At 42.1% G+C, this 14,377-nt stretch overlaps 1 non-coding gene across 1 annotated transcript; it reads right to left on the bottom strand.

Moving 5' to 3' along the window:
* Positions 1 to 7,582: 7,582 nt before the first annotated feature.
* Positions 7,583 to 7,654, bottom strand: trnap-ugg (transfer RNA proline (anticodon UGG)). Its single transcript has one exon. It is a non-coding gene; the product is annotated as a tRNA-Pro (tRNA).
* Positions 7,655 to 14,377: the final 6,723 nt, after the last annotated feature.

Raw genomic sequence — 14,377 nt, 5'->3', positions numbered from 1 at the left:
TCTGGGGTCAAAATCAATCAGAAAATTGCGACATTTTTTTTCCCCCTCTTAATCACCTTAATACCTTAATAACCGAAAGGCAGAGTTGTACCATCAAGAAAAAGGCGTCTCTTGTCATACACCACCCGGAACTTTTTCAGGAATGCCGCATTTTTTAACAGAAACCCCTTTTTATCTCTTCTGATGGTACGCTGAGAGGTCTCGATCACCATTTCTCTGGAGTCAGCCAAGTATCCCTCCACTAACTCTTTGACACTGTCAAAGTTGACCTTCTCGCTGCATTCATGCGTCTGAGTGATGCCTTTAACGCGCATCAATACTTTTTTCTGATTTCTGGTCTGGTAGGCGTAACTCTTGGGTCCTGCTGCAACAAATTCCTGAATTGTGTCACCCCCCAGCTCATCGGTCAAATCCCCCAAATAGTTTCCCAGTTTCAGAGGAGTCTTACCTTTTTTCACCACATAAATCAGACTGTCTGTGTCTATGTAGAGAATTTTGTCCTGCATTACTTCCAGACAGCTATACAGTTTTAAACGTGCATATGCGGTGGTAAATGCTGCAATGAATACATTGTTGACCTTGTTGGGAGGAGCGATGCACCGTTTGTTGTAAGTCCACTGCAACATGCACATGTCAGGGTTTAGAAAGTGGAAGTAGATGATCTTGTATTTACCCGAGAACATGAAATTAAAAAATTAATTCGGGTCTGTGATCATGGTCGTCTGATGGAGGTCGTTCCTCTGCGCAAATTTCCCCCAGAAACTGTTAAGACACAGTTTAGCCACCGTCTTTTAGCGGGGTTCACCTCTATTTTGCTGGTATCCAACTGAATACCTTGACAGAGTTTGTAATCTCTGACGTACCTCAACTTACTCTCCTCATCAAGTGCCTCTGCGGGATATCCTGAAGCCTCTTGTTTACCCTTACGAAATGTGTGTATGTAGTCTACAAAGATTGAGCTACTGCTCCTTTCAAAATGCCACACCTCAGTGATTTTAACAAGATGATAACCAAGCTTTAACGCCTTGCTAAACTCCACACTCACCCACACACCTGTTAGTGCTCTCTCCTCATCGCTGTGGTTGCATGCACCTGCCTGGTTATTCATTTCAGCACAGGTGCGACAGAGAGTGAATACAAGTTTTCCGTGAGATGACTTGTAAGGTAAAACTGGGAAAAACAGCCCACGCGGAGGATAAACAACAGCTCTTATGAAACCAAAGTGGCTTTCAGGGTTGTCAAAATCTAAAGAGATGTAAAGAGATGTAATGAGGGTGATGAGGGTAAAGAGATGTAAAGTCAGCGTAGTACACAGTTTCATCTACCCCCGCACTGTACCTCAACCTGAGTGCGCAGGTCCGACCACCGTACAGTGCTTGTCTGGGAGAGAGAGGTTCAGGGGCGTTAAAGCTCTTGAGAAATTCAATCACCTCCGGATGGCACTTTTTCATCTCAGTCCACTCGTGCTCCCACATGATATGCAGACGAAGACCATACACTGACTGAAGCACTCTCTCTCTCTCACGGGTCTCTGCATAGAACTTTTCAAACGGCTCCTTCCTCAGCGGACATGCGTCCTGAGGCAGGTGGCAGACGGGGCAGCCGTGAAAGAAACAGCCGTAAAACTCAAAAGCTACCCTCACACCGTCAATTTCCGCATACCCATCTACGTGATAAGGACCGATTCCCTTTTCCCCTGTGTTTAACGCGTGGCTAATCTCAATCCCTGCTAAACGCTTACCACTCCAGCCACTGGATGGATGCGTTTGAGAAGGTCTTACTCTGCTGACTGTAATCAACGGGTGAAGGTACAGCCAGGGTTTTAGGCTGCAGAAAGTTGGCGGTAAAAACCTTCATACAGGCTGACGCGATCATGATGCATTTCAGGGGGTCCACGCGCGTCTCATTAAAGAATTGCTCGCGGAATTTGACACACCCCTTGAAGAGTATGTCTACATAATTTTTGCAGTAAAGCATGCTCTGTTCAAGAAAGTTAAAGGTGCCTCTACACACTCCATCGTACCATCTGTAGAACTCTCCCTGCTCACTGGGGCTCATGAGTTCTACAGAGTAGTAACTCGGTGAAGGAAAAGGCCCCACATATTTCAAATTCTGTTCTGAAGAGAATCTGTGGGGAAAGAAACCTTTGGTATGATCACTGAAACCTAATGCTTTCGGCATCATACTCAGTTTCATAGCCAGGAATGACAGACTATCGATGAATCTCAAACCATAATCACAGTCTGTAAAACAGAGAATTTTACTCCCCTGTGTGATGAGAGAGGGCTTCATACCTAGTTGCACCATGACGTTAAGGATTAGATAGCTATCATAACCTCGTCCGTTGTGAGCAATAAACGTGTATCCACGGTAGCGCGGTCTCCTGAAATGGAGGAGGAATTTCCTGACACAATCCAATCCGTAGGCAGACCGAGACACCTTTCAGCGTTTTTGCACAGACCAGAAAGGGGACATGCACATCGTTCTGACCGACTAAGGATTCAAAATCATAAAAGATCAGTTTTTCGTCAAGTCGTTCGTCGGCGCTGCTAGGCTGAATGTAGCACTGGTGTCCACTGAGAGTTGCTGTAGAACCGGGGGTCAGTTTCTCACCACAGATTGTACATTTTAAACCTTCACACACGTGGGGGGTTTTTACCTTAGTCATCGCAATGCGATAAAATCTCTTACACGTCGGACACCTTTTAATCAGATCACAATCACTCACTTGCATTCTGGCTCGGGGTCTCTCACGAGGTTCTTTGTGTCTGTTGAAGCATGACGAGTTACGACAGCTTCTGTTGCAATCGCCACAAAATACAGGACTGAACTCTTGATTTGTACATGACGAGTCGCAACACACAGGACAGTAACCAGGACAGTAATGTGAGTGTGGCTCATTGTAGCTGGTGTAACAGTGCTCGCAAATGTACCTCGACCCTATAAATCCTTTGAGGGTTTTTATTCCATAGTAATGGTTTTGGAGTAATAACAGAAAGAGAGGGCTTGATCAATCTCTGAAATCAGTCTCAAATTAACACAGAGCTAGGTCACCCTTGGTTCTGTGAAACACCACAATTTTTCTGTTTAGGATTTTTTCGAATTTTCCAACATCACTGAAAGATACAGGCGTCTGATCAGTCAGCCCTGCCTGACGCTGCCACTCTCTCTCGCCTGGGCCGAAGCCTGACTATCGGTAAATTTAGAGCCGGAGACGTGCGCGAGACTGATGACGAAGCAGAGCTGATTGTTACAGTTATCTGTAATGTACAAGTGACGTTTTTTCTTATGGATTAATTCGCATTCTAAGGTTTTTGAAGCCTCCCATTTGGCGCCCCCTGTACGGTTTCTTACTACCTGGAGGACTAACTCCATGTTAGTATCAGAGGCAATCTCCGCGTTCGATTGAGTCAACTCGTCTAAAAAGTCCAGAAAGGCTTTCAGGATTACATCAGACTCGTCTGTGACAGAAACGGTAATGTGTTGAGAAATACTCTCACCTACTAATTCTAGCTGGACGACATCATTACATCTGGCGAGTGATCGCGCTGTTTCTGCCACTTCAATAAGATTGCTCATAACAGCTGAAGTGAACTCAGCGATGTTGGGCATTATATCAGGGCACGGACGCGGTATTGTGACGGGACGTCTTATTTCAAGACAATTGAAACGTTCACGCTCAATCGGTGGAGGTGTATCTCTCTGATTCTGTTCAGGGACGGCTACATTCTCCTGATTCAAGCCCCCAATCGGTGGAGGTGTATCTCTCTGATTCTGTTCAGGGACGGCTACATTTTCCTGATTCAACCCCCTACCATGCTGCCGAGTTTGTTCTGCCGCAGCTGGAGAAGGTAAAGAAATAAGATTTGGTGAGACAGTATCTGATGCTGAAGTTTGAGAAGCACTATTCGCTGAGGCTGTATCTAGTGATGTGACACAAGGAGCTGGATTTGGTGAGACAATATTCGGTGACTCATTTTGCAAACTCAGGGCGGGTGGCGGAGGCCCGTTTAAATTAAGGATTGATGATTCTAATTCGTGTAACACATCAATTTCATCATTTTCATCTTCTTCAATATTCATAGGAGATGACTGATAATCGACATTAAGGAGTGCATACTCCAGCGGTGTAAAGTAATTCCACACATGAACCGGTATGGGAATGTTTTCCAAATTTCCCACAGCCTCGGATATTACAGCCGGCACAGCTCTGCCTGCTTGATTATCCATCTTTACACAGAATTGAGAATGGCTAAGAGGGGTTCAGATATCTACTTATATATATACACAAATTTACTTTACTTCGAAATCACCTTCAAGTCATGGTTAATTTTCTGTATAAGAATCTCGCTACTTCTCATGAATGCCCGAGCTCTTGATTTTTCACGTCGGATGGTAGCGTTTCTTTTCCTCCACAGACGAGGGTCGGGCTGAATTGTAGGACTTATCCGTTCTATCGACAGGTCGGCCTCTGTGGATGAAGGAGAAATAACCATAAAAGTATTTTAAATATACCTGGTTCCGTGATTGTGAATGTTTTAAAAAGAAAAATAACAATAATAAAAAAAAAAAAAATAATAATAATAAATTAAAAAAGAGAAAAAATGAAGAGAAAGAAACTGTACCTTTCATTAACCCTCGGACAAGCGACAGTCTGTTGCGCACTCTATTGCACCGTCAATTCTTTACCACGGACCTCACAGGAACTATAACATCAGATTCTGTCAAATTGAAACACAGTTTAATAGCATAAAAATAGATAAATAAATAAAAAACCTTGCTTAAGTATACACTATGTGAAATTTGCATAGATGTTACCATGTAATACTCCCGTTGAATGCAGCACGGATAAGTGGACAGAGCAGTAATAATATATCAACTGGCTTGTTTTACAGGCACTTCACATGAGTTCTACTGAAAAAGGCTGCGCTCTTTTGACCACTACCCCTCCCACCCTCACTCTCTCCCTATGCGTCACATCCGTGTTGATGACGTATGACGCTTACGCGCACACGTGAGAAAACAAAAACAAAGAGTGATGAGGTTTTTTTTTTTTTTTTTTAAACTTACCCCGCAGATCAGGCTGTTTAGCAAGGGGTCCTTCCTCTCCGCGAACAATGCCCGGCGCCTCTAATAGCTGCGCCGATATGCAGCCCATGCCCCCTCGCCCTCAACCGTATCGGTGTTGAGGCCGCTCACAGGCGAGTCCGCCCGCGGTATTATTCGAGGGGAGAAACGTATGCTCGGTGGTGTGTGTAACACCGATGATTCCAACTGCCCGTCCTCTGTAGTAACACTCGGACACTCCGTTGAAAACTGATTGTACCGAACAGGGAGCAGTCTTCGTCGTAGCCGGGATTTATTCAGGGAAAGTCCGTTTCCCCCGCTCGGTGCGGTGAAAGTCAAATCTCCCTCAAACACGGCTGGGTTCTTCTTTCGGGGAAGCCCTTGCTCCACACTGTTTAATAAATCTGTAAACAGTTACATCTGATGTTATTTCATTGAAACATTTCACTTGTTAAAGGTTATTAAAGTTAAAGAAACATTACCATAATCGGCTTGCGTCAATATGAAGTCATCCAGATCCTCTGCGTCCAACTCTGGAAATTAACACTCTGTCATGGTGTGGTAATATAATTATACATGCATTCATATGTTTATCATCAGATCTTTTTACTCACCGTTGAATACTCCTAAGAGGGCCAAAGAACCGCCGGTTGGCTGTGTATGGATGTCAGCTCTTGTTTTCCATCCTAAAAAAAAAGTTGTTTGTTGTTTTTTTTACTATTACAAGTACTGACCTAAGAGATTTAAAGATTTAAAGTTTTAAGGAGACTTTTGCGTACCAGAGTCCATGATTCCTGTCCTGCCTCGGTTGAGCCCCCGACGTAAATGCCTGAACCATTTTATATAGTCTTACATCCCCCTCCATAGAAATAAGGGAGCGTTTTAAAAATTTCTTGAAGTGCTAATTTCAACCCATTTGCTCTTCACACCTAGTCTACATCCATCTTACGGTTAGTAACAGATGTATTGATTCTGTTTACTTGTGAAGTAAGACATAGGATGTTTCCAGCACAGCATGATGCATTCTAGTGAACATCATATATGTTAATTTGTTTACTTGCGAACTAAGACAACGACACAGACTGTTTACCGCACTGTACTTTGCATTCTTACGACCCCTGGCCATTTGTACCTTACTGTTCGGTGCCACTGTATGATGCATTCTTGCAATCCCCTGCAGTTGAGTCTCATGGTATGAGTTGATCAGTCAGAGGGAGCCAAATGTCTGTTACCCCCCACCCACACCCAAATCCTGGCAGTGCTGCATTCTTGCGACCCCCCACACATCTAATTATTTTCTCATCTTTACCTTACAGGGACCGGTCTTTGAAGCTGTTAAAATGTTGACCGCTTCTACAACTTTTCTATTAACCCTAACCCTTTCTCTTATTTAAACATTCAACTAATATATTTCTCACAACCTCCTGACTTTAGCTGTAATCATTCTTAACCCTAGCCATAAACTCCCCCTTCCTTAGATGTCAAAGGCCTCCTCAACAGATGGCTGCTCTATGTCAAACAAAGGTCACACGTCAAAATAGCTTGATCGATCGATAAGAGGTCAAAAGTCATATCCCCAGATGTCAGCAAACGGATGTCAAACAAAGGTCACCTGTCATATTAATTTGATTGATCGATAACAGGTCAAAGGTCACCTGTCAAAATGAGTTTGATCGAAGGTATCCTATTATCTCTCTCTGCGATTGTTCATTCAATCTTTCTTCTTCACAGTAAAGCAGACACAAGATCAGTAAAGCTGGGAAGGGCTCGTCTGGGATTTGAACCTGGGATCATGAGAGCACTTGGACAGCTAACGTGGCCACAGAATCCTGGGAATTTGTGATCGCTTTCTTTTTTCTTTGACTCATCCTCCAGGTTCCACCAACTCACCACCACCTAAACTCACGTCATATTTTATCAACATGGCCAACTTTAAGACAAAACAGGTTCCAAGAAACGTCACAGCCATCACAAGAGCGCCCGCACCACAGAGAACAAAAACATAACCTCTGTACGTTCGATCTTCGAATAGAGACATCCTAGAACTTTCAGTTCAACTCACTCATTGTCAGCGTGGCTTCCGTCTTTTTAATTTCAAAGTTCTCTAATCTCTTATTCTAAAGTGGAGATTAGTTGCCAAAATTATGTGTGTAAATCAATCTGTAACACTGCAAATCTCAGCTGTGAGTGTAAACTTGTGGAGGGTCAACGAAAAATCCAAGTAAAAGCTGGCATAACGGTCTGTCCAGCTAAAAATTGCATTGTAAAAAAAAGAAGAGTTGTTCACTTAACTGTCAGTGGTTTTAACGTTGGGGTTGTTCAGTGTATTCACTCATGTTGAGTGAGGGGACAGCAAACTGCTACAGCTCCAAACAATAACGTAAGACAAGACATGGTTGCAATTGTTATCAGCACTCTTAATTAACAACTTGAGTGAACAAAGAGAGACACATTTGAGAAGGAAACAACCTAAAGTCACCCACCAAGGATTTATCACAGGTTTCTTGAGATAGGAGGGCTCATCCGGGATTTGAACCCAGGACCTCTCACACCCAAAGCGAGAATCATACCCCTAGACCAACGAGCCGAAAGGTTCCATTCTTGCCTTTCATGACAGTGTGTGGACAGCTGACGTGACCAAAGAATCCTGGGAATTTGTGATTGCTTTCTTTCTTCTTTGACTCATCCGCCAGGTTCCACCAACTCACCACCACCTAAACTAACGTCATATTTTATCAACAAGACCAACTTTAAGACAGAACAGGTTCCACATCTCCAGTTTTTCTGAGTTCATGTCAGCAATTGGGTATCCTAAACAATCATCATGTGATTTGGATTGCATCCTAATTAGACTGTGGATTGGTGTTCTAGCTCCTATCATCTCTTCTGCACTTGAGCATCTCAAGTCAATTTGTCAATCTCGGTCAATTTGCTATGTACTACAGGCCTTTAAGTTAGGTGTAATCAGTCCATGTTTTGAAAAGCCCCATGTCCATGTTGGTATTCTATTCCATTACTTACTTTCAGTTCAGCTCACTCAATGTCACTCAGTTGATTTCAAAGACAAAATAAAGAATACGGGGTGTTGATAAAATTATTATATTTAATCAAATGTACGGTGGAGCTATGTCTTTGTTCACTCCACTTGTCTTTTATGCTGAATAAAAAACAACAATGTTTGAAATCTATCTGTCTTTCTATCTATTCGGAAAGTTTATTTGGCAAGAGTATTTATTTTAAAGCTATTGACAATCTGAATATATATTCAGCATTTCTTGTATATAATCACTAAAATGAGTCTAGTCTATCTATTTATTTATTTATTTTCCCTTTGTCCTGTCCAGCATTATGGCAGAATTGTAGTCTGAATACCTTTTATGCCAAACAGATTTGCTTTGCCAAGGGAAGTTTTGTAAATGTAAAGCTCCCCTTCATGCCCATTTATTTATTTTTGTTTACAATATCTAACATATAATAGAGCTGAACCGGACCGGGGGACAAGGAAAGAAGAAGAGTGAAGAAGAGGAAACAGAACAAAAAAACCCGACAACCAGCTGCTACAACTGTAAAAAACAAAACAGACAACAATCCATGGTCTCTGTTGCGAATCCAGCCTTAGCACCACCAGGAGCACCTGAAAGCACACAAGCAGAGAAAAAACAAACACACAAACAAACAAACACAAGCACAAGTAGCAGCAATCGCATACAACACAACTGTGGATATAGATGACCTGAGACGACATGATAATACCTCAACTGCTTAGCGACCATGCTACTGGACTGTGTGTATGTGTGTGTGTGTGCGCGTGAACATGCAATACCCATGGCACAGGACCTACATGATAACCGTGCTTAGTTATGAGTGTATACGTGTAGAGGGCCACAATCCACAGCCCCCCCAAGCAATCAGAAGCAGGCAGAGAGGGCCACAAGACCCAGGCCACGAGCAACCCCCACAGAGCACAGAACCCAGGAAGCCCACCACAGGGACAACCACGCATCACCCCAGAAGACTGCAGAGGAAGCCCCCGGACAGAGCCCCCATAAGCATAGGGCAGAGGCCCCCCGGGAGCCAGGGGCAACAGCCCACTGACCCCGCCAGGCCCCAGCCACGCAGACATGGGCCGAGCAACAAGACCAACTTTAAGACAGAACAGGTTCCAGGCACCAATCCACCCATACTGTGGCGTGTCCAGGGCAACCCAGACCCCCCAGGCACAGGCATAAGCTCATTTCCACGTTGATGTTGTCTAAGTCACCCAATATGCATAGTGTGGGGCATGCAGGGATGCTACACTTTAGCCATGTTGATAGGTCCGCACAGACTTCAAGCCAGAACTTCTGGACAGGCACAAAACCACAAAGCGTGTGCATAATCATCAGGTGTGTTATCTGTGCAATGTGAGCAGATGTTTGAGTGTGGTAGACTCATCCTGAACATCCTTTGTCCTATATAATGTGTTCTATGACGAATTTTGTATTGTATGAGCTGTAAATTAAGATTTCGAGTCATTCTGAAGGTGTTCAAACGTATTTGTGGCTAGAAGCTATGACTAGAACTGATGGATAAATCTGACTCCCATTTTGAGGATGGGAGAGACATTGTGTCATCTATCTTAGACAATCATTTATATATTGTTGATAGTAGTTTTGGAGTGCAGATGCTTAGAAATTCTGCTACCCTAATCGGGAGTTGTAAGTCTGGTTGGTGGAGGATATATTTCTTTGTTATTATAGACTTAAGTTGTTGATATTCTAAGAATTTATTGCTGCCTATCTCATGTTGTCATATGAGCTCATCAAATGAAATAAAATGTCCATTTTGGATTATATGTTCCAGATGTTTGATTCCTTTGATCTTCCACAGAGTAAAGTTTAGCATTTTTTTTGTTTTGCAGGATGTCAGGATTGTTCCAGATGGGTGTAAGCTTACACGGGACAAGTGAAGACTTTGTTATTTTAAGAAATTCCCACCAGGCTGTCAGAGAGGTGCTGATGTTAATGCTTTTGAAATATTTGTGATTTTTTACATTTTGACTAATAAGTGGCAGGTCAGAGATTTCCAGATTATCACACAATGCTTGTTCTATATTTATCCATGGTTAATTTATTGGGCTAGGTTTAAACCATTTTGATATATATTGTAACCTATTGGCTAAGGAATAGTGCTGAAAATTAGGTAAATCTAATTCACCACAGTCCTTGGTCTTCTGTAGGGTTTCTAAACTAATACGTGGTGGTTTGTTTTTCCACAGAAATTTGGAGATGCATGAATCTAGTGACTTAAACCAAGTAGCAGATGGTTTTATGGGGATCATTGAGAACAAATAGTTAACTTTTGGTAGTATCATCATTTTAATGGTTGTAACTCTCCCCATAAGTGATATAGGTAAGGACTTCCAACGAGAGAGATCGTCCTCTACTGTCTTTAATAATTTCACATAATTTAGCTTTGTTAGCTCTGAGAGCCTGGAGGAAATGTTTATGCCTAAATATCTAATATTTCCTGACTGTAAAGTGATCGCAGGTATATTCTGGACTCTACAGTTAATGGGCAGAACTGTGGTCTTGGACCAATTGATAGAGTAGTCAGAAAGTGCTGACAATTTATTTATGAGTGTGATCGTGTGAGTGAGAGACGTCTGAGAGTTCTGAAGGAAAAGTAATACATCATCAGCATAAAGACTTATTTTATGTTCAATGTTTTGGGGTTGGATGTCTTTAATATTTCTATCTTGTCTGATAGCATCTGCTAAAGGTTCGATGAAAATAGCAAAAAGTGAGGGAGAAAGTGGGCAACCCTGTCTTGTACCTCTCTGCAGACTGAAGCTTGGAGAAGTTTGATCATTTGACACTTGCATTTGGGGAACTATATAATATCCTTATCCAGTTGATGAAGTGTGACCCAAACCCGAATTTGTTTAATGCTGCGAATAAAAATTTCCAGTTCACTCGATCAAATGCTTTTTCTGCATCTAGAGAGACGATTGTGGTTTCCAGGTTGTTGATGGTAGAATAGTCTATGAGATTAATTAGCCTGCCAGTGCTAGTGGATGAGTGTCTACCCTTTATAAAACCTGTCTGGTCAGGATGTATTATAAATGGAATTATTTTTTCTATTCTTTTGGCGAGGGCCTTACAAATTATTTTGAGGTCTGCATTTATTAGAGATATTGGGCAGTAGCTGGATGGAAGTATGGGGTCTTTTCCTGGTTTCTGTAGCAGGATCATATTAGCAGAGTTCATGTGTGGGGATAAGCTGCCATTCTGCTTAACTTGTAATACCATTTTGTGAAATGTAGGTACCAAAACAGTCCAAAATTCTTTGTAGACCTCTGCTGGAAAACCATCTGGTCCTGGGGCTTTGTTACTAGGCATATGTTGAAGGGCTTCATGGAGTTCTCCTATTGAGAGAGGTGAATCCAGATCCATTGCCTGTTCGGTTTGTAATTTTGGAAGGTTGATATTACTAAGAAACTGATCTATGTTACTGTCTGATGAATCATTTTGTGATGAATATAAGGTTTTATAGAAGTCCCTAAAAGCATTGCTGATTACATCAGGGTCATGGGTGACATTTCCTTTTGAGTCTTTAACAGAAGTGATTGTTGTTTTCTCTTTGGTTCTCTTTAGTTTATTAGCTAGGAACCTTTCAGATTTATTGCCATGCTCAAAGTTCTCAAATCGAAGTCTTTGTATCAGAAACTGTGTTGGTTTATCAATAATTTTGTTTAATTGAAGTTTAGCTTTTCTTAGTTCATTCAGTGTGTGTTCCTCTTTGGAGGTACTGTAGACAACTTCTAATGATTTAATCCTGAGTTCTAAATCTGATATCTTTGAACTTTCCCTCTTTTTCTTATTTGATGAAAAATAGATTATTTTGCCTCTCATAACTGCTTTTCCGGCTTCCCAGAGAATACAAGCTGACATTCCTGGCAGGTCATTATTTTCTAAATATACAGACAATTCCCTTTTGAAATAATTAATAAAATCAGGGTCTTTTAGTAATGATGTATTAAATCTCCAATTCCTAGCTGGTGGTGTAACTCTGTTATTCTTCAGTGTGATAGAAACTGGAGCGTGATCACTGATAGTGATGGGATGGATTTTGGTGTCTGAAATATCCCTCATTAAGGAATAGCTAACTAAGAAATAATCTATTCTTGAATATGAGTGGTGTACCGGTGAGAAGAAGGTGTATTCTCTAAGAGTGGGGTGTTGGGAGCGCCAAGCATCACAAAGACCAAAATCATTCATATACTGTTTAACAATATTTGTGGACTGCCAATTCCGCTGACTTCCTGAAGTACTGAGTCTGTCTACTCCTGAGTCAGAAACCATGTTAAAGTCCCCTCCTATGATGAGTGTGTTATCTGAGTGATCAGAGAGTGAAGTGAAAAAGGAGTGAAAAAATGAGGGGTCATCAACATTTGGACCATATATATTTGCAATGCATAAATTTATATTTTGAATAGATAAATTAACTATTAGAAATCTACCTTCTGGATCTATAACTGTGTTGTTTACGGTGAAATTTACTCTTCTGTTTATCAGAATGGCTACACCTCTTTGTCTGGAGTTGTAACAGGCTGAGTACACATGAGGAAACTGTGTTGTGGTGAGAACATCAGCTGCAGTCTTTGTTAAATAATAAAACAATGTCTGCCTGTAAATCTTTCAATTTATTGGAGATTTTTAATCTCTTCTCCCTGGACCCAGCTCCATGCACATTCCATCAAATAAACCTCAGCATGGACATGCTCAGACTAATGCAGTGAGTGCTGGATGCTTGCTAAAAGCATCCCGTGCGTGTGTGTGTGGATATGCTTCCATGAACATGCCATTGTTTGTGTTTCTGTTCGTCAGTATGGGCCCGCTGTCAATACTGTGTGGTATTTGATTATGTGCTCTGCTCAAAACTCTATGTGCGCCATGCTTGTTAACATTACTTATTAAGGTGGAAACGCAGCGGGTTGGGGAAGAAAGACAAAATAGAAAAACAGTGCAAAAGAGTGGAAGTTTGAGATAGAAAAGAAGAAAAAAAAACAAACCCAAATAAACAAATGTGACCTGCATACATCCTATACAGGTGAGACTGGCAGTGAGCTATATATTTTGTCTTGACAGATAACTGTGGATTGGATAGACTGTTTCAAAGTTACTTATATACCATCTATGGTGATATGATTTATACAAGTTAACGAATACAGATCACCTGGGGTTTAGAAGAGCCAAGGAGTGGTTTCCTGGTCGCGGTAAAGCTGCCCGTTGATGAATAATTTATCCACCGCGATTGACAGCTCGGGAGCCTCTATCCATGATCCTCTGAGGGCTGCGTTTTCTGCAGCCAGCGTTTGCACCTGTTGCTGGCTGAACTCCAACGACTCCCGTAATGCCTGAAACTCTCTGTGTAGAATTTCTAACAGAGACATACGGGCGTCGAAGCTGGATAATTTCTTATCGATTGATGTCAAAATGTCCGTAGAATCATCCTGTCAAAACACTCGTCGATGTAATCCGTGAGGCTCTCCAGGCTTTCTTCACTGTACTCTAGTGATGTGTCATTCGCGAACGATTCGTTCGATATTAACTAATCTTTTATATGACTCGGGAGTAACGAGTTGTCTCAGTGAGTGATTCGTTAATTTTCATGCAGTACCCTTCGACGGCTACTGCATAAACTCAGTCAGCACGACAGGAAACAGAAATGATTAATGAATTTTCATGAAGTACCCTCTCTCGCCACATGGCAGGCGGCAGCTGCATAAGCTCAGTTGGCAGGACAGGAAACAGTATTGATTCGTTCACGACTCAACTCCTCGGGTGACGGATCCTCACACAGGAAACAGTATTGATTCGTTCACGACTCAACTCTTTGGGTCTTCGTTCATTTGTCACGTGACAGGCTGAAGAGCAGTAGGCGAAACAGTTCGTTCACAAACCGGATCATTCATACGGATCGTTGTTTCGTTAATTTGTCATGTGACTGCAGCTCAGCTACGGGGCTGTGGACAACAGGCTGCATTGGGAGCGGGCGGCTAAAAACACTGTGAGATCGGGATGTAGCCTGTAGCGACAGGATGTCAATAAATGATGTGGAAAGGAAGCTCAAAGAAGGTCTTTACAGCACAAAGACAAAGCAAGGCAAGTGTGACATTTGGAGAAGTTTCTAAATTGTCCGTGAATCTCTTTATTAATAGCGTATAAAATGACGTGTTTTCTCCTGCGGGACCGGAGAAGACACAAAATCAATGCATTTCTATTATTGTGCGGGCATAAATTCTCAAAGTTTTGCGGCTGCGGGCAGG

Source organism: Leuresthes tenuis, unplaced genomic scaffold (assembly GCF_036924035.1).
Source record: "Leuresthes tenuis unplaced genomic scaffold, fLeuTen1.0.hap1 SCAF_24, whole genome shotgun sequence".
NCBI lineage: Eukaryota > Metazoa > Chordata > Actinopteri > Atheriniformes > Atherinopsidae > Leuresthes > Leuresthes tenuis.
This window is presented reverse-complemented; position numbering and strand designations above follow the sequence as displayed.